Below are 22876 nucleotides of genomic sequence, written 5' to 3' on the forward strand. Positions count from 1 at the left end.
TCGCTGCCTGTCTGCCTTACCATCTATCCGTCTATCTGTCTGTCTGTCAGACTCCACGGCCTCCGCAAGAGGCTAAGAAGGAGCGACAGCCCCCCCTAGTGACACATCAGAAGAAGAGAGACTAAGTGGCAATCAGAGAGGAAGACATCCATCATACATTTATACTTCATCAGTCCTTAACCCTTTGGAACCTCAGCAAATACCAACATGGCGAGAGCAAATTGTGAGAAATTAGTAAAATGTGAGAATAGACTTATTAGAAAATTATCCAAAAGAGGGAAAATATCCCAAAAAACCCATCTCTATAATTACATTAATTTTATATTTTAAAACTATGTTACCGGAAAAATATATAAAATAAAATATATACAATAAAAACATTTTCACCACACTTTGTCTAGGTCATTTTTTGTTTGTTTTTGTTTTATCCTTTTTTTTCTTTTTTTCCAGGTGATTTTCTTGTATTTTTTTTTTTTTTTTTTAAAATTCAAATTTTTGGCCCATTTCTTGTTAAGATGCTTGCTGCCTTCTCCCCATGTTTTTGAAAGAAATCAAACCAATTTGCTCAGGTTTCACAGGCTTAATTAGCAGTATTATGTTATTGGCACTGAAGTAGGCCTTGGTGCATTCATTCTTCTGCAACTCCTCTCTGTTCTCTTCAACTCGAACGAGCCTGCACGCTCTTTTTATCCACTTCTCCTGTTTCGTTGTTCAGCCACAAGCCAACTCCTTTCACATCCAGGCAGATTTCTATAACATCCAAGAAACCGCCATGCGTCCACGGTATGGAGCAAAACCAAATTTTAAAATATCATTCTAATTTCAGTGTGTTCTCCTTCAGCCAGCCATGGCGTTCCCTGCGACTTAAGCTTGAAAGATCTTTTTTTAACTGAACTATTCCTCCTGGGGCCGCAACCGAAGCAAGGCATTAGTTCAGCAACCGTGCGGTAAAAAGTAATATTTGTACAAATACAGTGTCTGTATACCAATGAGGCCCTGCTGGCTGTTTGGAGGAAATTTGACACAGAAAAAAAACGACTTGCAGATAATTCCCCATACATCTAGGGACAAAAAACAAAAAGTACATCTTTCAAACTATGAATAAAAAAAAATCTGCTAGAAAAAATAAAGTAAGCTGGCTCGTGTAGAGATTTGTTCAAAACATTTCCAGCTTAGAGGGAAAAAAATGCCAACATGCAACTCTTATGTGTAAAGCCAAAATAAATTGGGTAAACTACTATTTTTCTCTCCCTTTTAAGGTTATTTCACTTGTTATTAGAAAAAGGCCGGAGGCAGCAAATATTCATTATATCACAAAAAGGAAGGCATTCATCACAAAGATTGCATTGTCAGTAACTCTTCAAATGCAACCTGTCATTGATGTTAAGTGATAGATGAAGAAGAATATGCCTTCTAAAAACTGGCTCCGGTTGCTGCGCGTATTCGCTGCAGACTGACCATAGACACTGACCTGTTCTACTTTTACACTTCAGTCAGGATGAGGCCCACACAGCCGAATCCTTTAATTATAGAAGTCCCACTTTTTACTGCACAGTGGCCGGACTTTTCCTGCACTTTGTATGAAGTCCCAAGAGGAACTTTTCAAAAGTGTTGCTCTCATTTTCAGGTTTGTTTAAAAGTACATTAAGAGAGTTTGAGAAAAGAATTTCAACAAGAAATGCAAGATGAAAATGAACAATGTCTTTCTGAATTATTATAATTGGTGACTGGCTAATGCAATGCTGTACTTGAAGCAGAATGCAGCTGCAAAAAAAAAAAAAAAATACCTTAATGCCACAGATTGTATGATTTATCAACATGAAGAGAACTGCGGATTGAGAGGAAGTTATGCCGAGTCGTATTTCAGACGAGGAGCTGCTACAGTCACGGTACAATCATTACTTCAAGCAAGTAATATTTGTTAAAATCAAAGATATTGAATGAAAGTGTGCAACTACTGAGGTGTTTGCCTATTTGAAGGTAAGCATCAAAGTACGGCGGGGAAAGCAGCACACTCACTTTGATGCAATATATGTTCATTTATGCTTTATAAATCAACTGCACATCTTGTCCTCCTCTGTATGTGCTGATTTATAAAATCAAGTATGTAAATATTTTAACCAGATACGAAAGCTCCAAAGCTGAAAAATGAAGTTGATGAGCAAGTGCCAAAAAACTGCAATTCATCAAATGTCCACTTGAGGCTGACTCTCAAACAGAGTCCCCATTGACCCCCATGTTAAAATGGCAAACTTCACAGAAAAAAATTAACATGTTTACAGCCTGGTACTAAAAAAACTGTCTTGGAATATAGGACAGCAGAAAGAGAGAATGACATGCAACAAAGAGCCACAGATTGGAGTCAAGCCTGCATCTGCTGTGACAGGAACATTACCACTGTACATGGGGCCTCTGCTCTACCAGGTGAGTTACTGGGCACCCACCATTTCCATTTTATTAAGGTTAAAGTTACACATAATTACGGGCAGAGCCATCTGACTGACAGGCTGTCTCTGTGGCGTTGCTACAGTCTGAGTCAGATCTACCCCTCACTCCTTCACAAGTCCACCCTCTCATATGGTCACTTCTGGCTCCAATAAACCAAGATGGTGACGGCCGAAATGCCACACTTGAGGCTTAAAATGTCAATCCATAAACAAGTGGGTCACATCACGGTAGTGACGTCCATTATTTATGCAGTCTATGATTTTATCAGAGTTGTATGTGCCCATATTCACCCTCCTCACTTTGAATTTAAAGTCACACAATCATTGTCAAGCAACAACTACAAAAAGATATACATATGGGCACCAAGAGGGAAGTGGATCAGGTATGAAAAAGACAGCTTTTTACTACTCACCTTAAACATACTCAGCTCCATAAATGCACACTTTCAGCCACATCACAACAAGTGTAAGAACACCTCTCCCCCTCCCATCACTGTCAGTCTGCTGCTGAGCTGTGCCCACCCTGAGGTGATGGTGGTCATCACTGCACCCGTCTCAGCCTCTCCCCCATGGCTTCTCAGTGGTGAGATGACCTTTGCACCGCAAGTCACTTCACATCTTCTGTCACAGCCTTAAAACTCCTCTTTTACAGAAAATACTTCATATCACTGTCGCCCAGCTAAATCCCTCTATCAACATGTATTCCCATATACTGCATTTCTCCTTGATGCTTCTCTGAAAAAAGAGGCACGTCACCACAAAAATCATCCCATTATTTTGTCTCTTTTCCAAAATCTTCAATACGAATCCCCTCCTTGTAGGTACCCTTGTACCTTTACATTTGGAAAGCATTTGTTGCTAAGATTAACTCAAGTTTAATGTAGATCTAAACTAGAATGTTTTGGTGCGAGTTGCCGAGTGTTGGAGATATCGATCGTAGAGATGTCGGCTTCCTTTTCAGTATAATGGAACTAGATGGGCGTTGGCTTGTGGTGATCACAGCACCAAAAAATGCATTTAAAAAACAATGTATCTTGCCAGAAATCATGGCTGGTTCATCATGGTTACTAAAAATAATCCACAGATCAGAGCTATTTTCTATCTTCGCAGTTTGCATGTTCTCCCCGTGTGTGCGTGGGTTCTCTCCGGGGTCTCCGGCTTCCTCCCACAGTCCAAAGACATGCATGTCAGGTTGATTGGTGACTCTAAATTGCCTTTAGGTGTGACTGTGAGTGTGCAAGGTTGTCTGTCTATATGTGTCGGCCCTGCAATAGCCTGGCGACTTGTCCAGGGTGTACCCCGCCTTCCGTCCGATGACAGCTGGGAGTGGCTCCAGCCCCCCCGTGACCCTTACGAGGACAAGCGGTTACAGAAAATGAATGAATGAATGAGCTATTTCTTCGATTCAACTACACCCTCCAACTGTATCACTGCGCAGAAGGAAGCTAGTGTACTTTGGTGGGAAGATAGTTACATAAAACTGCACACAACAAGGTCTGTGGATTATCTTGAGAAACAAGATTTCTGGAAAGAAACAATACTGTTGGGTTTCGACAAGCACAAGCCGAGCACCATCGAGCTCCATTATAGTGGTGAAAAAGGAGAAAATCTTTACGGCCAATATCTCAAACACTTGGCAACTCATACCAAAAATATTGCTCAAATAGCACCACAGGTAAGAGAAAAACTATATATATTTGATTTGAGGTTGTACTGTCCTTTTAACTTCCTTGGATCTTAGTTGCCAAGATGTTCATTTTTGCTAACCAAAGAAAATCCAGATCAGTTCTCAGTATTACTTTGTGTGGGCCCTGAGCCAGAAATATTAAGAACCATTTCTCCAGATCAGTGGCGCAAATATTTCCAAACCTAACCCAAAATTGTCTACCTTCCCCAAGAAAAGCTTAAGAAAAAGCAGAGAACTTCTATTGAGAGATGCAGGTCCAGTCAAGCTTAATCTTACTCATATCATTAGTGACCCAACAGAAGCAGACCTGCACAGCATAGTGTGGACCAGCCCAATGGGTATCACATTTTCAATTTCACAGTTTTGTTTAACAAAGGGCATGGCCATATAAGTTTCCCAACAGTCAGTGGAAATCTAATCTCCCTGTAATTTTTCAACTAAAACCATTCTAGATATAAAATGTTATCTCAGCAATTGCAGATTTGAGTGACCTCAATGGTCAACAGTATTCATGGAATTTTGGGGTTGATTTAAAGGTTTTAATTAACATAGTCAAAAATAATCACATGCTTATGATCCTGTTGGGTGTTGAGGTTCCAGCAGTAAAGTATTTCTTTCAAGTTAAAGAAAATGGTATGCAGTGGAAAAAATATGGTTTCCTTCTAAGTAATGCTGAAAGGCTATACAGGATGTCTGCAGAATCTCTTTGAAATGAGGTCAGTCGAGCAAATACTTGTGAAAACTGTCTGTATAATCTTTCCTCTGGTAATAACTGGAAATATCTGACCTGAAGTTCTTGGAGAGAAATCACGAAAACATATTAATGTAAATAAAAGAGGCGCATATGTGATGCAGCTTATGGAGGTCAGTCAAAGCCTAATTGGCAAAATTTTAGCATTCAACCTTTTGGGTGTGCACAGAGAGCTTCTTGTACTTTTGAAGGCGAACAAAAATCTGATTCACTGTCAATTTGATTGTCAAGAAAGCAATGTTGCATCTCCAGTTACAGGACAAAATGATTTACTCAGGGTGTATTTAGCACTAAATCTAGGTGGTACCTCGGCATGGATTATGTTCCTTCAACTCAGTGAAGACTGAAGGAGTGAAAATAAATTACAAATAAAGCATTTTTTTAGCTGAAGTGCCATGCCTAAAATCATTGCACTGGATCTTTAAGATGCCTGACATTGCAGACTCCTGCTATGTTATGCTAAGTGGACAGTTCCATGGTGCTGAAAATGCATATCGATTGATTCTTTAAAAATCAGCACTTTCTCCAGCATCATATTAAGCACATACACATAAAAGTAAAAAAAAAAAACAGAAAGGTGCAAACCTATAAATCACTTTAAAAGCTGACAGGTACATCAGTTGCTGAGAGATACATCAATATGGCCATATACTGTATGTTTGCCACCAAGTAACACAAATGTGTAGAACAGAAATGGTACAACTAAGTTTGACAACCAGAGTACACAGACAAGTTTATATGTTAAATGTAAGTATAAGCATAAGTGATCCTTATTTAAAATGTTTAAGTTTTATGAAAAAGAATAATGCAGAAGTATGTTATATCCTCATTAGTGTGTGGGCATTTCACACAGATCTCACAGTCGTGTTTACTTTTAACAACAAACAGCTGTCTCATCTTCCAAAATGTGAAATGACAAATAAATAAAGCATGAATAAGGGAATTAATGAAGATAGACAGCAACATTTTGTTTTACTTATTTGACATTAACCCATCACTTGTTGGAGTATATTGACGTTCAAACACTAAAATCTGAGAAAGCTAGATTAGATAGACCTACGTCACATATTTGAAAGCCAATCACTGTCGAATACCCATACCGAAACACGAAACACATGTGACCAGGGGAACAGACTTCAATACAACACCGGCAAAAAAACCTAATAGCAGATATTGCTGAAAGTTTTGAAACCACCAACGCCATGTCAGCCACTACCAGTTAGCCTGCAAGCTAACAAACAAAAAATTTATGCCAACTACAATTCTGATACATCTGCTACTCACGAATTTAGGTGTTTTTGGCAGTGATGTGCAGTCAGGGTATGCAAGGTAACCAGTTTCTACCCTGAATCACTTGTAAATAACAATTGTTAAATACATTTCATAAAATAAACCTGTATTTGTAATATCACTGCATTATTCTTGTGATTTCTATCTTTAATTTGTGTAATAATTTGACAGTTTACACATTATGATGAGAAATTTAGCAGCTGCGCTTCACTGAGTATGAAAATAATCGGGAGAAATGCAGTGCTGTTCATCACCATTCTCTGTGAATGCAAGTCAAAAAAGTGTGTTGCACATGCACACTATATTCTACAAAATTACCATCAAAAAGCTAGCCATCTTGCCCTTTCACCCATGCAGGCAGGGCTGGAGAAAGCGGAAAGCGGCACCTGATGCACACAGTAAGTGTATTAAATGACCACATAAAGGTGTGCACTGAATGGTAGGCTAACATTGCCTTACAGCATCTATAACACGGAGTCCAACTACACATCATGAAGTTTATGTGTAGCTAAAAGTGGAACTTGACTTCCCTCAGAAAAGCAAATGTGGTGCTTTAATATTATCTCTGACTGGAGGTCATAGTTAGCAGTACTCAGCTATTTATGCACCACTTCACCAGCATGTATATACCGTACACTCACTTCGAGGCACTCAGAGGTGCAGGGTGAAGTGGTCAGACTGAGAGAAGACACTCACATTTTGATCTTTAGATACCGATCTCAGCTCAAAGTGGTGATGGTGTGTGAGCACATGAGAGAAAGAGGTTTGTTTGCTGCAGTAGATACGGCTTTCATCCTTACATTTAAGTACAGAGAGAGACAACGATGAGAGAGGGGAGCGATACAGATAGTGCTCCTCTCGCTCAGGTCAAATGGCTCTTGTAGAAAGTCTGTCGTCAGCTTGTTCAGACAGTTCACTCCACTCGGAGGCTGGAGGAAGATGACCGCCACTGACAAACTTCCCTATTTACCTCTAATTCCCTCTCCCTCTCTATCTCTTTCTGTCCCTTGCTCCCTCTGTCTCCCTCTCCAGTTGGACAACCATGGCCATCTCTTTGCTCAGCGGTGCAAACTGAATACATTAGAATCCAATTAAGGCTGGTGAGCTGCTCAGGCTTGGAGTGTGTGTGAAGCCGTGTGTGTTCGTAATCTTGTGTGTGTGTGTGTGTGTGTGTGTGTGTGTGTGTGTGTGTGTGTGTGTGTTGATCATATATGATAGCTTGTAGCCAGCCAAAGTATGAGGAGGAGGGGGGTCTGTGTGGGGGCTTTGGGGGAAACAGCTTGTGCTTCTATATATTGCGCATGTGCATTTTTGTGTATGAGTGTGTTCACGTTTGTGTGTGTCTCAGAGAGTGTTGCTATTACACAAGTTGTCATACTGCAACGAGTCAGTGACACAGGACATCTCTCTGTCTCACTCCAACTGGTTTCTGTTGCCGTATTAACACACAGCAAGACCACTGTCAGGCACGGTAAATCAGAGAAGTAATGTCTGTGTGTGTGTGTGTGTGTGTGTGTGTGTGTGTGTGTGTGTGTGTGTGTGTGTGTGTGCGTCTGTGTGTGTGTGTGCATGTGTGCGTGTAAGGGAATCAATAACTCTGTGTTGCATTACGTACTGCCCTTGTTCAATTTAAAACTTGGGGACAGACACAGAGCTGCACTCACACACATACACTAGACACACAAGGAGAGAGAAATGGACCACTTCTGAAGATATCACAGATGGATACACACAGCTTGAGAGCTAACACTTTATGAAACGCACACACTTTGCTACGTATAAGCACAAATTGTGATACACTATCCATAAACACATGCCCATATTGTACACACACAGACCCTGTTAAGTCTGACTGTGACTCAGACTGCTACTACAACCCCATCACCAAGATAAATGTTGGCATTTTAAATTTCTGCAAACCGCAGATATGTTACATTTGCATGCTATTATGTAGTAAAAATGCTGAAACTTTACATTCTTGACATTTCAACAATGCTGGTGTTAACACAGGGGTGTGTAGAGGGGGTGGCCTGGGGTGGTATGGGCCACCCCTCAAATCTGATTGGCCAGCTGCCAGGTCCAGTTTGAACTGGTGCAATTCAGTCTTAAACTTAACTACAAACAAGAATGTAAGACACTGCAATGTTAGTAATTTAAGAAGGTATGCGTATTAGAGACAAAAATGGTAAAATCAAGCTGTGCTGACGCATTGGCCCGCAGCAGCTCTACCCTTCATGCCACTCCTGCATAAGTCAGTGCCACACTTGTAGCCTGTGAGGACCGTCCTGATAATGATCAGAATAATCATGGTGGTTCTCTCTCTGTCTCAGTCTGGACTGTCTGCCACCTCAAACACTTACAGTGGGCAGGAGTTACTCACTTTCACAGACAGACTCCTTCAGCCAATCCTGACATTAGCACTAGTGCCTGCTCCTCTACTACACATACTCTGTATACCTTGTCAGTTAGACAGTAACGGTCTAAAAACTACAATTTATTTACCCTTTGTATGTGACGTGTATCTCATTGACAACAATCCCTATGAGGCTTTTGTGATACGCTGGCGTTGCCAGCACATTTCTGTATTTCTCATTCAGAAACCAGCTGCCTCTGGACTGCTGAATACCAGCTGGCAGCGTCCTTGTTGTCTGTCAGAAACTTTGTGAACGCTGATCTGCATGGCCGTGATCCCAAGTTTTGCAGCCCCTCGTATCTGCTCCTAAATTAGTGCAATCAGTGGCAAAAAATAAAACAATATGCATTGTGTTTGTACAGAGGAACATCTTCAATACCAATGGAGACAGTTAGTAAATCAAGCTTTGGACAAATCCAGTCAGAAAAACGGCAAAAAAGTATTATCCTCTGAGAAACTCGATGAGTGCATCCTTTTATCCTTGTTTAATTATTGTTATTGACTCTATTACTGAATTAACTTCACTTATCGCTTTGTTTCCTTTGTAAATGCTAGAGTTAGAGCTTATTACTGTGCAAGTAGCCATTACTGTTTTCAAAGCGGCAGCGGCAGCAGCCTGCATGCTGCGTCATTGACTATAACACAATCCCTGATTGGCTGCTTATGTTTTCAACTACAGAGGGGATCCCTAATTGGCCCACCTGGACTGCATGTTATGGAAAGTGTTTGGGAGTGGCAGAGAGTCCAGACTGACACAGAGTGAAACAGAATGATGAGCTCACATCATCAAGATGGTCTTAGCTACTTCACTTGGGCCATCCCAGTAAAAAAAAAAAAAAAAAATCACTTGGTGAGAGAAAGATCATGTTTGGAGTGCCACAAGCCTACCTGGAAACAGTCTGATGTCTCGGTAAAAATCAGTCGCTTTTCATGTCTTTATACCCAGTGGAAACACAGCAGCAGGTCACTAAAAAAAACACACACATTTGCTGACACTAAAAAGCAGGGATAACTGCCAAAAAATCAACCGTTTTTGTTATTTGTTGGTCTTGAATAGTGGTCTGCGGTTTGGCAGGCATCTTGCCTAGGTGACACATCATTCACCATCCCTTCCACTTTAGAAACATTGTATGAATAGTACAAAAATACGGTATTTGTGGTTTGCAAAAGCATACGGTGCCAACACTCTCTTCCAGCAACTGGGCTGGTGACAGCTGCACACATGACCACATACATGAACACACAGATATATTTCTTCATTCTCACTGTGTTTTTCTTTGTTTCACTATTTTCTTCTTCCACCTAATCTTCTCTTTCCTTCTCCTCCTTTTCTCTCTCATCCCCTTCACCTCTCTTCTCCTCTGGCCTACTCCCCATTTTCCTCCTCGCTCATTTCTCTCAGCCAGTAACAGTCCTGTAACTTACCTTTTTACTGGGCTTTATGTGGAGGTCTGGATAGGAGAGAATTTTACACAGCGGACTTTAAAAACACACACACACACTTCCTTTGCAATAAGTTCATCTTCAAACAATCTGTTCCTTCTGAACATATAAAAATGTTAAGGAATTTAACAAAGCTCTTATTATGGAGACAAAATACTCTAAGCTGACTGCAGGACATAATAATTACAAAAAACTGTAAATGTTTTGTATAGAGGCCTTGATGGAGGTTGAATCTCCTGTTTGCATTTTTTGTGAAGTGGAAAAGTATGTGTTTATTTGTCAAAAATGCCCAGCTTAACAGCTGTAATTCATGTGAGTGTTCAGTGCAATGGCCTTATGTATGACTGAGCAGAGGAGAGTACACTGAAAACATTAATGCAGCTCAGTAGTTATTGTGGAGGGAAAAGGGCAACTTCTTATTCATATTGGCTGAAAAACTGCTGGTTCTAGGTTTACTTCCTTCCTCTTCATGTATGCAGTTTTGCTGCCAGTTAAAATCTTTTAAGGAAATGTTTAAAAAACTGTTTCAAAGAACTGCAATTTCAGTCTGAACCTGTCCAGCTGAAGTGTACTGAAAACTCAAAATATGTAAGGATGTTTTTGATACAATCTCATTTGATCAATCTCTAACTTAAAAATTAGGGATTTACTGATACTGGTTTTTCATGGTCAATACCGATTATTAGTACTTAGTGAGACTGACAACAGATATTTGGAACCAACATGCATTTACAATGAAAATATTTGTCAAAATTTTGAATTTGGAATATAACAAACTCCAACACAAAACTTTGTTTAACTGCCTTTAGGAAATGTTAAATCAAAACTGAAACTTTCAACAACATATACAGGAAGTTCCCAGTAACTTTTTTTTTATAAAGTTCAATGAAGATTTAGATAAAAATAGCTCCCTGAGGTTTTACAAAGTAAAAGTTCCTCCAATGCTGACACTCTCTTTGCATGTATTGCAGACTGCCTTTGCTGGTGTCGGTTGAGTGTAATATGCACACTTTTTCATTCATTAATTTTATCTGCAATCATCAGAATAAAATGCTCACACAGATAATAACTGGCTGATAATCTGTTGACCCCATTTAAAAAGTAACTGTAACTTTTTCTCTGATTAAAATCCATTTTAAAAATAACTTCAATGGCTCCAGAGGTCACCTCACCCCCTCTGTCCAAAAACATGTACCTAGCAGCCATTTGAGTAAAAGGTTAGATGTAAGTGTTGCAGCCATGATGACATCGTAGCGCTCTCGCCTCTCCTGTACAGCTTCTGTCACCATGAACACACCAACAGCGGCCTGAGATCAATTACAGAGCAACCTCGAGCCCCTCCCCACTTCTCTTCTCTCCCACTACAGATGCAATTTACTCGCCCGCCGTAAATCAATGGAGACAAGTGGGGCTAATTTAGACCATTTGATGTCAATTTGGCCTTGACCCCTCCCCATCACACACACAAGCTCACGCACACACTCCCATTCCACTTAATGACTAGCTGCACTGGAGTTTATTACGCAGAACTGAGAACCACCACTCAGTCTCAGTGGCAAAAATGCACGCGCACACACACACACACACACACACACACACACACACACACACACACACACACACACATGCACACACGCACACACGCATGAACACACGTGCACGAACGCTTTTCGTTTCACACGCACTAACACACACTCACACTATGTTGCAAGCTATAACTCGCAGCTCCACTGCCTGAGATTTCCATATTGGTTCTGTCAGAGACGATTTTGTTTACAGGGCTCTTTGGATGAAATAACAGCACTGGACGCTATCAATTACTGCGGGAGAGTGGGGAGGGAGAGAAGAGGAGAACAGGAGAGGAAATGGGGAGAGGGTGTAAAGGATCAGAAAATGATGGAGAGGACGATAGGAAGGGGGGAGAATGATGGAGAGGCGGGACAGAAAGGAGGTGGAGGAAGGAGATGGAGGGAGGGAAGACTGAGAGCCAGAGTGAGAGATGGATTTATGTTCTGGACATAAGTGGCCAAAAATGGGTCCAAGTTATCTCTGAAGTGAACCAAGGTCTGGAACCTCTTCAGCAGCACACCAAAGACGCCAAAACAATCATTCACGCTCACACATACACACACACACAGTGGAGTACTGTAAGCTAAGGATGTTGTCAAATATGAATAAGACAGGCAAGAAGTCAACAAAATATTGGTTCTTTCCAAGGCTGTTCAGGATTTGTATGCAGATGAATGTGTTAAAGTTTCAGTCAGCCATTACTTTTGTCTTCATTTACTTAAACCTTTCAAACTGGTGCAGATTGACTTGATTTCTGTCAACTGTCAATTTTTTTTTGTTTAATTTGCAGGACATTTCTTGCCAAGTTGCTCATTGCCTTTTTCACGTTTTCACTAGAAAATCAGAAAGAAAGAAAAAAAAAAGTTTATCTAGGTGTTAAAGTAAGTAAAGGTGCAATCCATTATCGAAACGGAAACAAATCGTAGTTGCCACCAAATTGCAAAAATATAAATAAGAGACTGAATAATTCTATTAAAAAGTTGATTGTCAGGTTTTTTAATATAAGCATTACACAACAAAAATCTGAGCAACTTATTTACCTCAGCATCTCTGTAAGCAAAAGAGTCGTGTTTTTTACTTTACATTCACAGTACCTGATAGATACTTTTGTCCAAAGAAAGAAATCAAAAATCACATTTGTGAAAGGTGCATCCCTCCCAAAAAAACAACTAACAGTGTGCCCAGTGCTACAGTGCAAAGGTGGATTTTCGGCCTCTGGCAGAAGATGGACAGTGACTCTACTGTCCTGACTTCAGTGGCGAGTTTATTTCACCAGCATGGGGCCAGGACAGAGACGACGTTTTAAAGAGATGACCTCTGTCTCCTCAGAGTGATGCAGCAGCCAATCATCCAGAGAGGAGAGGAGGGCAATGGTCATGCTGGAGTGTAGAGATATTCTGAATTTAATTTTGCGTGGTTTAGCTTCACAAATTTGCAGTTGATAGATCTTGTTTTTTTAACATTTGCAATTTAACTGACTCATAAAGGGTCATTAGCAAACTGTTAATAATGTGAGTTTGCAGGTGCACCAGCCCACATAGAGCTGTACACAGTTCAGTAAAACCACGGACAAGTGTTTGATTGAAAATTTCAATATTAGAACCACAAAGCAAATTAAACTCATTCATCTTAACTTTCAACCACTAATAGGTTTTTCAACTTCCAACAACTTTTTCCAAATCAAACAACAGTTTTTTTGTTTCTGCAAGAAAAAAAACAGCCAGCTCCTTTTTTTTCTGTCAATTTTTTTGTTGATAATAATCAAAGTCACAACTTTCCTTCCTTGAGCCACACCCCTTTGATGTTTTCCAGTGAAGGTACGTCAATATGTTGGAGTAACCAAGGACACCACACTGCCACTAACACTCCATGAGAGAATATCACATTTTTGGAAAAACGAAAACACAATTTCAGACAGATGAGTCCACAATATGCACTTGAAGGTTATATCCAGGATGTCAAACTGACTCAGTGGAGAAAACATGTTAAATAAAATCAAGACTGCAGCTAAAGCCTCCAAATCACAGTGTGTAAGTAAAGTACCAGATAAACCTGGAAAGTGAGACAGTAAACAATGAAATTAGAAACAATGCTTTTTTCCGTGAAGCAAGGTAGGTCTTTGTTCACTGTTACAATCACTAAAAAGCAAAATTTGCATGTTTCAGTATATCTGTAAAAAGCCTAGCTAGCTTAGCATAGAAGTGCTACCTGATTAAAATGATGTATTGTATAAGGTTTAACGTATCTCCTTCCAACCTCTCTATGTAACAAGTATCACAACCACGCTAAGCTGGAGATCCACAAAACTAGCCTGAAAATAAAAATTAAAAAAAAACCCTGAAATTATTGCATAAGAGTCAGTGGAGCAGAGTCATATAGTTGTTAGACAATGGTCACAGATAGACAATGATCCTCTACACTAGCCCTTTACCCCACGCTACATTACTCGTGATATCACCTCGTTATCACTGCCACTAACATTAGAAACTCTTGTCTCTGACCTTTTCTCCTCCTCATTTTTGTTTTTAGCTCATTTTCCATTTAATTTGTATTTACATTTCAATCACTTCACTATTTCCGTCTTGATTTCCCTTATTTACCGCTTGGCCTCTGACATTACATGACAGACAGATTCGCTTGAAGGGATGGGGGCAGGTGACGGACACAGGTGCCATTTGCTTTACAGTATCACTAAGTTCTTTAAGGACCATGTGACCTCCAATCAGATGGGCTGTCCCAACATCAAGTGGGCTGCAGCCAGCATTTCTAGTGGTGGCATTGCGGTTGACAAGGTGAGCTGGCCATGTCCGAGTCTCCTATCCGAGCCTGGAGATCACCAAACAGTCACAGTAATAAAGACGTATTCACACCAGATTTTGTTCCCCATTCAGTTCAGTTCAGCTCAATGAAGAATGGAATACACCCCTTGCCACCCAAAATCTTACCTCACCACACCTTAAGAATGAATTGATCAAAACATAACTTAAAGACTCTTAAGAGGCAGATTTCAATCAGTCTTAGTCTGTACACTCCCACACAGTGTTGTTAGAGATCTAATGGGACACAAACATAGATTGTATTTATTCAGCATGAATGTGTACAGCATTTTAAGTGTCTGATGGGAGTTTGTACTGAAGCGACCCATCACACCACTCGACTGGACACCAAAGCATTTGACCTTTTACTTGGAGGTCTCAAACCACCAGGCTGCCCCTCCAGCTTGAATGCCAGCACAGCTCACATGCACCACACTACCCCTCTGCATTTTGTTGTCAGACACCAGATTTTGACATAAGATTCTGATGGCACAGCAATGCACCACCACGAGAAGCTTTTCACCACTTCAATGGACAATCCCTCTAGATTCATGATATCGTTTTACAGATACTTCTGTGCATAAAGTCTTAGAAAATGCTCATGGGCCCTGCTGTCAGCAAATGTTGATGTTCAACATGAACCTTGTGGGTGTTTGATTCCAATCTGCCTGCCTCTATGCTACCATTGTGCCACTGTTGAGAAATTCAGCGCAGATCGTAGATAAGGTTCCTGATGATTACTCAAGCATTCTTCATCACACTACTTCACACAAACACACTTTCTCCCTCTCTATTTCTCATATTTACCTACAGACCACACAGACATTCTGAAACTGACAGAGGGAGGGATATGAGGAGATATTCCCAATGTGTGTCCTTCTTGAATCGTGTTTATTGTTGGAATAACAGAAACTCCTAACATCACTCTCCACTACAAAATCAGTCATTTTAACTATGCCTGCAAATATACAAAACTTGTCAAACTTGATTAAAGACTTTTTCCAAATCACCAACGTCCGCTATTAAATTCTGCAACTGTCTGATTCAACACATAGGACTTACTTCAATAAATATTCAATATTTGTCTCTACTTTGCCTGTTATTCCTGCTGTCTGCCTTCAACAAAACACAATTTAGAGCAGCAGCAATGAGTTATAAAATTCTCTACAGCATTTCGGTTATATTAGAGTATGGTTAACAAGAAAAAATATAAACCACAGTAAAGACAAAACATACATTACAAGCATCTTTCTGCAAAATACAATAATTAATCTTAACCTCCTGGGACAAAACTTTTCTCTGGTATGCATTTTTAATTTACCCAGCCTATTTAGGATAAGAAAGACCTGTTAAGTACAAAAAAAAACTAGGCATTGTCTTTGAACAGTTTTGGAAAAAGATGACGTCCTTATATGTGGACAATGGGTTTATTTTCAGTAGTCACAAGTGTTTAATAAAGTATAAAACTGATTGGTTTTTTTCTGCAAAAGAAAAATAGCAAACAATGCAACATTTGTTGAATGTTTTGTAACTTTATGAAGCTCACAGTGTTCTGCATGTGTGTATATTCTAAATATTGAAATATCCATTGATGTCGCACACAGCATTATCCAGGACAGCTACAGTCATATTTTACTTCACAGTTGGCGTTTGTCAACACCATAGATGACTTATCTTTTGAAGCGTCATGTGTGTCATTTCAAATAGGTTATAAAATAGATGATTGACAGCTCTCTTCCTCACTGAGACATCCACATGAATTCTTTGTAAATGTGACTGGACAAAGACGTCATGTGCTTGCTAAGTTGTCATGGGTGTTTGCTGATGAAATTCCAACAGGGGAAAATAAGCCAAGCAGTTGCAGAATCGTGCTTCATTTTATATCTACAGCCTCAGCTTCTAATCCTTGTTAATGAGCTTTGGGAGTTTGGAGGTAGTGAGTCATGTGATCTCCTAACTGTTTGCTGGTTTATCACAATGTATCGAAATGAGCTCCAACTGAATCTCAAGTGTTTGTTTTTAGACTGGAATTTTATGGTAAAAATGTGATGTCTAGCAGTGCAGGGATGCTGAAGATTTAAATTAATACTTCACCCCCCAAATGTGCTTATCAATCACTTACCCTGTGTTACATTCATGAGGAAATTTGTTTTTCTTGTATACCTTCAGTAAACAGAAAACAAAAAACTGATACATTTTGATGGACTGAACTCTCACACAACACATGCAGAATATGCCAAGTCTCATTTATCCAGTTATATGCTCAGTACTTCATAAACAACTCTTCTGAATCAGGAACTGAACTAAAAGTCCCACTTATCTATGCTCTCTTTAAAGCCAGACTCCATTGACAAAAATAGTTATTTTACATAGCTGAACACAGGAGCTGCTGGTATACCGCTGTCTTGATCTGCAGTTTGTTTTGTGTTATTGTGTGGCTTTGGGGATTTAAAAGGTTACTTTGGATTCACCAAAGTCACATAAAAACAAGATCAAACTGTCAGCCGAGGCAGTGACGGACCAGCAGCTCCCATGTTCATTGAGGTAAAATGTTTTCATCATCGGACTGTGGCTTTGAAGAAAGCATACATTAGGTTTCTCTTTCTGTTCAGTCTCATCAGAACAGCTGTTTGTTTGGGAAGTATTGCGTATATAACTGGATAAATACGACTTGCATTATACTGTATGAGCTGTATGACAGTTTGTACACTGATGTTTTGGTACAGCTTTGCTGTTTGACATGTACCCCTATGACTTGAATTCATCAATAATTTTCTTTATATTTGGATTCTGCATTAACCGGAGGCACGCAAGACAGATAAAGTTTTCTTCTTAAAAAATCAACACAGCACTGTGAGAGGAACTGAATGCACAAAGTTTGGGTCATTTGGGGGGTGAAGTATTCCTTTAAGTTCATTTTCTGTTCACTATGATAAATAAGCAAACTTTTGACCCTGTTTTGCAAAATGAAAGAAATGAATGGGAGGCAGAGTGGCTCTCAGCTAAAATAATTGTAATAATGGTAGTGGCCTTTGTTTATAAATGAGACATGGTTAAAAAAAATAGCCTATAAACAAATCAAATGACACATTTGAAAACTGACTGAGAGACAAACTGAGAGAAGTCTGAGAGAGAGACATATCACACTTTTCAACATATCACTGATGTACACATTAAGCTGGATAGCTTTCACACACAGACACACACACACACACACACACACACACACACACACACACATCGTCCTAAGCTGGATAGCGATTCAAACAAACATCCAATTTGCTGGGCAGATTACCCAGGGGGCCTCGCTGTTTGCCACCTGAAAGGGGGTGGGAGGTGACTCATCAGGAAGATGCTAATATCAATTTTTACACACACACACACACACACACACACAAGTTGCTGGTAAATATTAATTCTCAACAGAAGCCCGCCGCGACTGGCAACTTAATTACACTCATTTCGCTGTGATTGTCCCCCACAGGAGCACAAACACACACACACGGACACACACACACACACACACTCTCTGCGAAGACAATTTGGCCCTAACACTCTGAATTAAGGATATTGTCATATTGGATCATTTCCCCTGTGAGTGAGTGAGAATGTGAGAAAGCGTGTGTGTGACAGGAACCAAAGTCTGCAATTAGCTGCAGCATCTCAGTGTTTCTCTAACAGATATTCTTGCTTTCTGTTTGCAGCAATTCAAGTCACATTTTTCACATCTAAAATATATTTCCCTCCACAATTGCGTGCATTGACTTGGTGCCACACTGACAATAGATTAGATATTAAATTGCTGCAGCAATCACAGAATGATAATGCACCGTATAATTGAGAAGCCCAAAAAAAAATGAAAAAGACTTGTTAAGCAAACTTAGTAAGGTTTAATTTGAAGTCATTAGAGTATGATGGCGGGGAAAATTGCAGGGAAATGGCTTTCTACTCGTACGAAGTTCCAGCTTCAATTATTTAAATCTTAAATTACTAGTTTGAGCTCTGTTCTCTTTAAGTTTCCTTTAAATGATCATTTCAAAAACAACATAGTCTTTAAATAGTATTCTCCGAGTTACTTTGAGATGAAGTGTTGCAACTTACGCTAATCTTCTACTTCCACCTCTTTTCTTACATTTTAATTTAAGTCACAATTTGATATAGGGCTTAATCACAGTCGCAATCACAATCACAGTCTTAAAGAACGTCACAAGCCTGGAAAAAGAAAAGGAACAAAGACACTTCACTCACACAGAAGTACCCTGAAAGAAACCTTCAATAGTAAACCTCTTCTCACTGCTACAATTAGACAATGTAGCACACGAAAGCTAGAAAACAGTTCAAGTTAGAGTCTCATATGGAGGATAAAGTTCTTGTGACCCTTTTGCCAAAAAAAAGTATTGATAAGATAATTTGCAAAATGAAGGTCCAATGTCAAAGTTTTAAATGCATTGACAGAGTAAGGTAAGGTGAGATTATATTTAGGGTGAAGAAACTCAGGCCAGGTAAGGCAAAAACCCATACGTAGCCCTCTCTTCACCATTAGAGTATGGTGATTTCTGTGGGCAAATGTCACATTCACACAGGGTCATTTATCATATTGATCGGTTGCTGAACGTCAAGAAGGCGTATCTCATCTGAGCCCTTCAGAGGCCAGACACCAAGAGGGAGAGGGAGAGAGAGAGAGGAGGAAGAAAACACGGTAAGGTAAAATTTGTGATTACAGTTATGTCTTCATAATAGTGTTCACACACATCCACGACCCCAACATCAACAACCTTACTACACAAAAAGGTATGCGACTTTCTGAACATCGGTTTTAGATGAGAATTCTGTACAATTGTCCAGCGTGCTCTTAATAAGGTCGCGCAAAGACCAAAAATAGTAATACATGACAAAATTGCAACGTAGGGCACCAAAAATTGAACCAGTTTACACAGAAGTTCACGTTAAAGTGACTTTCCCTTCAGTCCTTGCTGCCATTCCCAGAAAAAAAACAACTCAACATTAAAGTGACAAAGCATTATTATTAACATTTTTATTATTGTTATTATTATTATTATTATTATTATTATTATAGAACAGAGGGAAGTCAACTGACGTTAAACTAAAGAGATAAAGTCCATGAAGGAGTTTGTGGGGCATTGATGGGTCAACAAAACATGAGACTGTAACAGAAAACTTTTTGCTTCAAAGTAAACTTTTTTTCCCCAAAATAATTATCATGATCTTTTCATAACTAAGTGTTTTTTTATTAGTATTTTAACAAAAGTTGTCATTGTTTTAGCCCAAACCAAAATATTTGAGTGAACTTGAACTGTAAAACTGTTGAAAAGTGGTGCAAAACATTCAAACAAGCATGTACTGTTTGATGTAGAGTGCTGGCAAGGAAAAAATGATCAGCTACGGATTAATACATGAATCTGTTTTTCAGCTTCTGCCATATAAACTTATGGTTCCGTGCTAGAAATGCCGCCACGGTATATTTGGTCCCTTTCGTTTAGCCAGTTAAGGAGCACGCTGAGCCATCGCAGGACAGGAAAGGGTCAAGCTATTAAGCTTTGTTTCAGTGTTTCAGATAAAGTTGTTTTGGACTTTTTGGATCCCAACAAAGAAAGATGGAAGATAAGACAAGAGAAGAAGACAGACAGATGGAGTTAGAAAGTGAGCAAACAATAAAAAAGGTAGAAGGACAAGGAGGCAGAGAGAGATGCAGGGTACATAGATAGAGACAGAGGCAGACAGGCAGATGGAGAGAGGAGCGAGCAAATAAGAGAGTTAGCGATGGATGGATGCTGTGATAGCAGCGAAAGTGAGCAGGACAGGAGTTGTTTTGAGCTAGTTGTTTGGACAGATGGCTGTCTGTGTGCTAATTACAGACTGAGTGCTTGACACTGTGAACACAATCAAAGAGGAAACTAGCTTTATTTGTTCAGCTTCACCCACACATAGGAGCGCACACACAAATGAGACACTCATACACACACACACATACACACTCAACACCGATGAAAACAGTTTGCCAATGCCACAAAGAGGCACAAACAAACAGACACAGAAACACACATTTATACACACGACAGGGCACAAACAGTCCTGCACAGAGGCAACGCTCCATGTATGCACACTCTTATCAAAAATGCACAAAGCAAATGAAAAGCCATGCTTGGCACAAATGTTGGAGGACGACCAGATCACACGGTCCTCCTCTCATGTAATTTATCCAACAAAAACGCAATTTTCATCCTTTAAAAAAAAAAAGCATCACTGATGAACTGCATTAAATCATGCATGTTCACTCTTCTCATAATTACCTCCTCTTAAGTTCTGTTAATGAAGAGTCTAATATTAATTTATCTGCATAGTGGGGAAAAAATAACGTATTAAAACAGCACTAGCTGAATTACCAGCTTTCTGGTAAACCAACATATTTCAGCACAGGGCTGGGTAAAAGCAGAGGTTATGCACACATCAAGACAACTGAATTTTGGCAATTATCCAGTTAAAAAGACATATTAATTGCCAACTTCTACAGGGTGCAGCACCTCCTACACAGAAACTTCAAAACAGCACAACAAAAGAATGCAAAATGGCTAAACAAACACACACTTTGAGACTTAAACCCCATGACCATCATTAGCAAGTTCATAAACAGCATTTTCAAAAAACTAATAATTGTTCCAGTAATTGAAGAACAAAATGTCAGCAATTACCTCTTAAATGTGAGGATTTGCTCTGCATTAATCAATAATGGATGTAAGTGTCAGTTGTTCTACAGAAATCCATAACCAGAACAAGCACAAGAAAAAAACTGCACATGCAACATATATGAAGCAATGTTTTTGGATCACTTTTGAATATAGAAGATGTGATAGAAATAACACTACGCCACAATGATAGAACACAAGGTTAGTTTTGTGAATAGTTAACAATGTCACCTCCTACGAAGCAACCTAATTGCCAGAATAAATGTTGGCATTGCACTTTACTCTGAAACCACATGTTACATTTTTTCATCTCACAGCAGATAAAAATTAAAAAAAAAAAAAACAAAACATAAAGTTTTAACATACTGTGTTAAAACTTTATGTTTCATTTTTATGTTGTGACATCATTGTGGTAACAATTACTCACACAAAAAAATGTTTTGGTTTAAAACAGACAAAAACAACTGCTGGAAGTACTGTCACCATGTCATTAAAATATATATGGTTTTGTTGCAAGAAAATGTACAAATATAATTGTATAATCAATACCAATATAATATTATTATAATATGTAAAAATATATGGCAAAATGTTGCCAAAATATTCAAATATATCCACTTTTGTTGCCAAAAAAATAATGGTGATATGTGGTGGTTAAAAAATATCTGCTCTGACTAAACATTGTCTATTTTGGGGACTGGGCTGTTGAAAGGTATAAAATCTCCTCAGAGGCATCACCAGAGTTTCACACTTGCCTTAAAATATACTCTGTCCCCACATGTCTAAAAATAGAAATATCAAATGTTTGAGTGAATTAGTGTCAACATAGCCTTATACACCCCTGTCCATCCTGTTCAATCTTGATAACAGCCAATCGACTGTCATGCTCATGGACATTTGAACACACACACATGCAACAACTTTCACTGACACAAATGCCTGCTGAGCTGGCCTAAATGCACACAGAGAGGCAGACTGATAACTTGCCAAAGTGAAGGTATGTATGACTTACAGGCAGGCAGGCTGAGGAATCATGATGCAGGCATGGATCAGGAAGGGAAGGCAGTCCAAACAGGCAAATAAATCCAAAGTGGCAGGCAGGAAATCCAAACTCCAGCAGGTCAAGCACAATTTAAAAAACACACAGGTAGCAAACCTCAGATTCCAGGATTCAGTTAGCAGATAACAGATTACAGAAACTAGAGAGCACAAACAAGAAGCACAGCAAAGCTAAGGGGGAAGTGGGATCAGGTGAGGAGGGGGAAGGGGACAGTCAGGTGGAGGGAAGAGGTTATTGGAGGGCAGGAGGGAGTGGCTAGATTTGAAAATGAGGTGACTGAGACAGGAGGAAAAGTCAGAGGGCATCTGGTGGACAGGAAAAGAATGACAATGAAAGGGTTTGGAAAAAGTGGGACTGTGGCCCGAGGGAGACACAGAGAGGCAATATGTGACAAATGGCTCCTTTCCATGAAAATGTTCCAGCAGATAAGTTCAGAAAATACACTGAAAATAACCACCAATTACACAAAAGAGAAAGCTTATAAAGGAGCATTTTATGCATAAATAAATAAATAAACACTGAGACCCATTCCAAAGCCAACCACTGAGCGTGTTACAGGTATATTCCCCTTTGGCCAATTAAATAAAAATAATTCAAACACTGATATGTATCTCAGGTATACAGTATAAACCTGTCATTGCACTGAGATGATAAACAACCCTTAGGGACTCCCGACTACAAGCACCCATGAAAACA

General features: G+C 39.5%; 1 protein-coding gene across 1 annotated transcript in view; it reads right to left on the reverse strand.

Moving 5' to 3' along the window:
- The window catches only part of LOC121944502 (transmembrane protein 132C), a 347177-nt gene extending 324821 nt beyond the window's left edge, over window positions 1-22356 (reverse strand). The window contains exon 1 of the mRNA XM_088076513.1: window positions 22133-22356. The gene's annotated coding sequence lies outside the window, so the exon portion shown is untranslated. The remainder of the gene's footprint in view (window positions 1-22132) is intronic.
- Window positions 22357-22876: the final 520 nt, after the last annotated feature.

Source organism: Plectropomus leopardus, chromosome 4 (assembly GCF_026936395.1).
Source record: "Plectropomus leopardus strain MGB_pleo_1.0 chromosome 4, ASM2693639v1, whole genome shotgun sequence".
Taxonomy (NCBI): Eukaryota; Metazoa; Chordata; class Actinopteri; order Perciformes; family Serranidae; genus Plectropomus; species Plectropomus leopardus.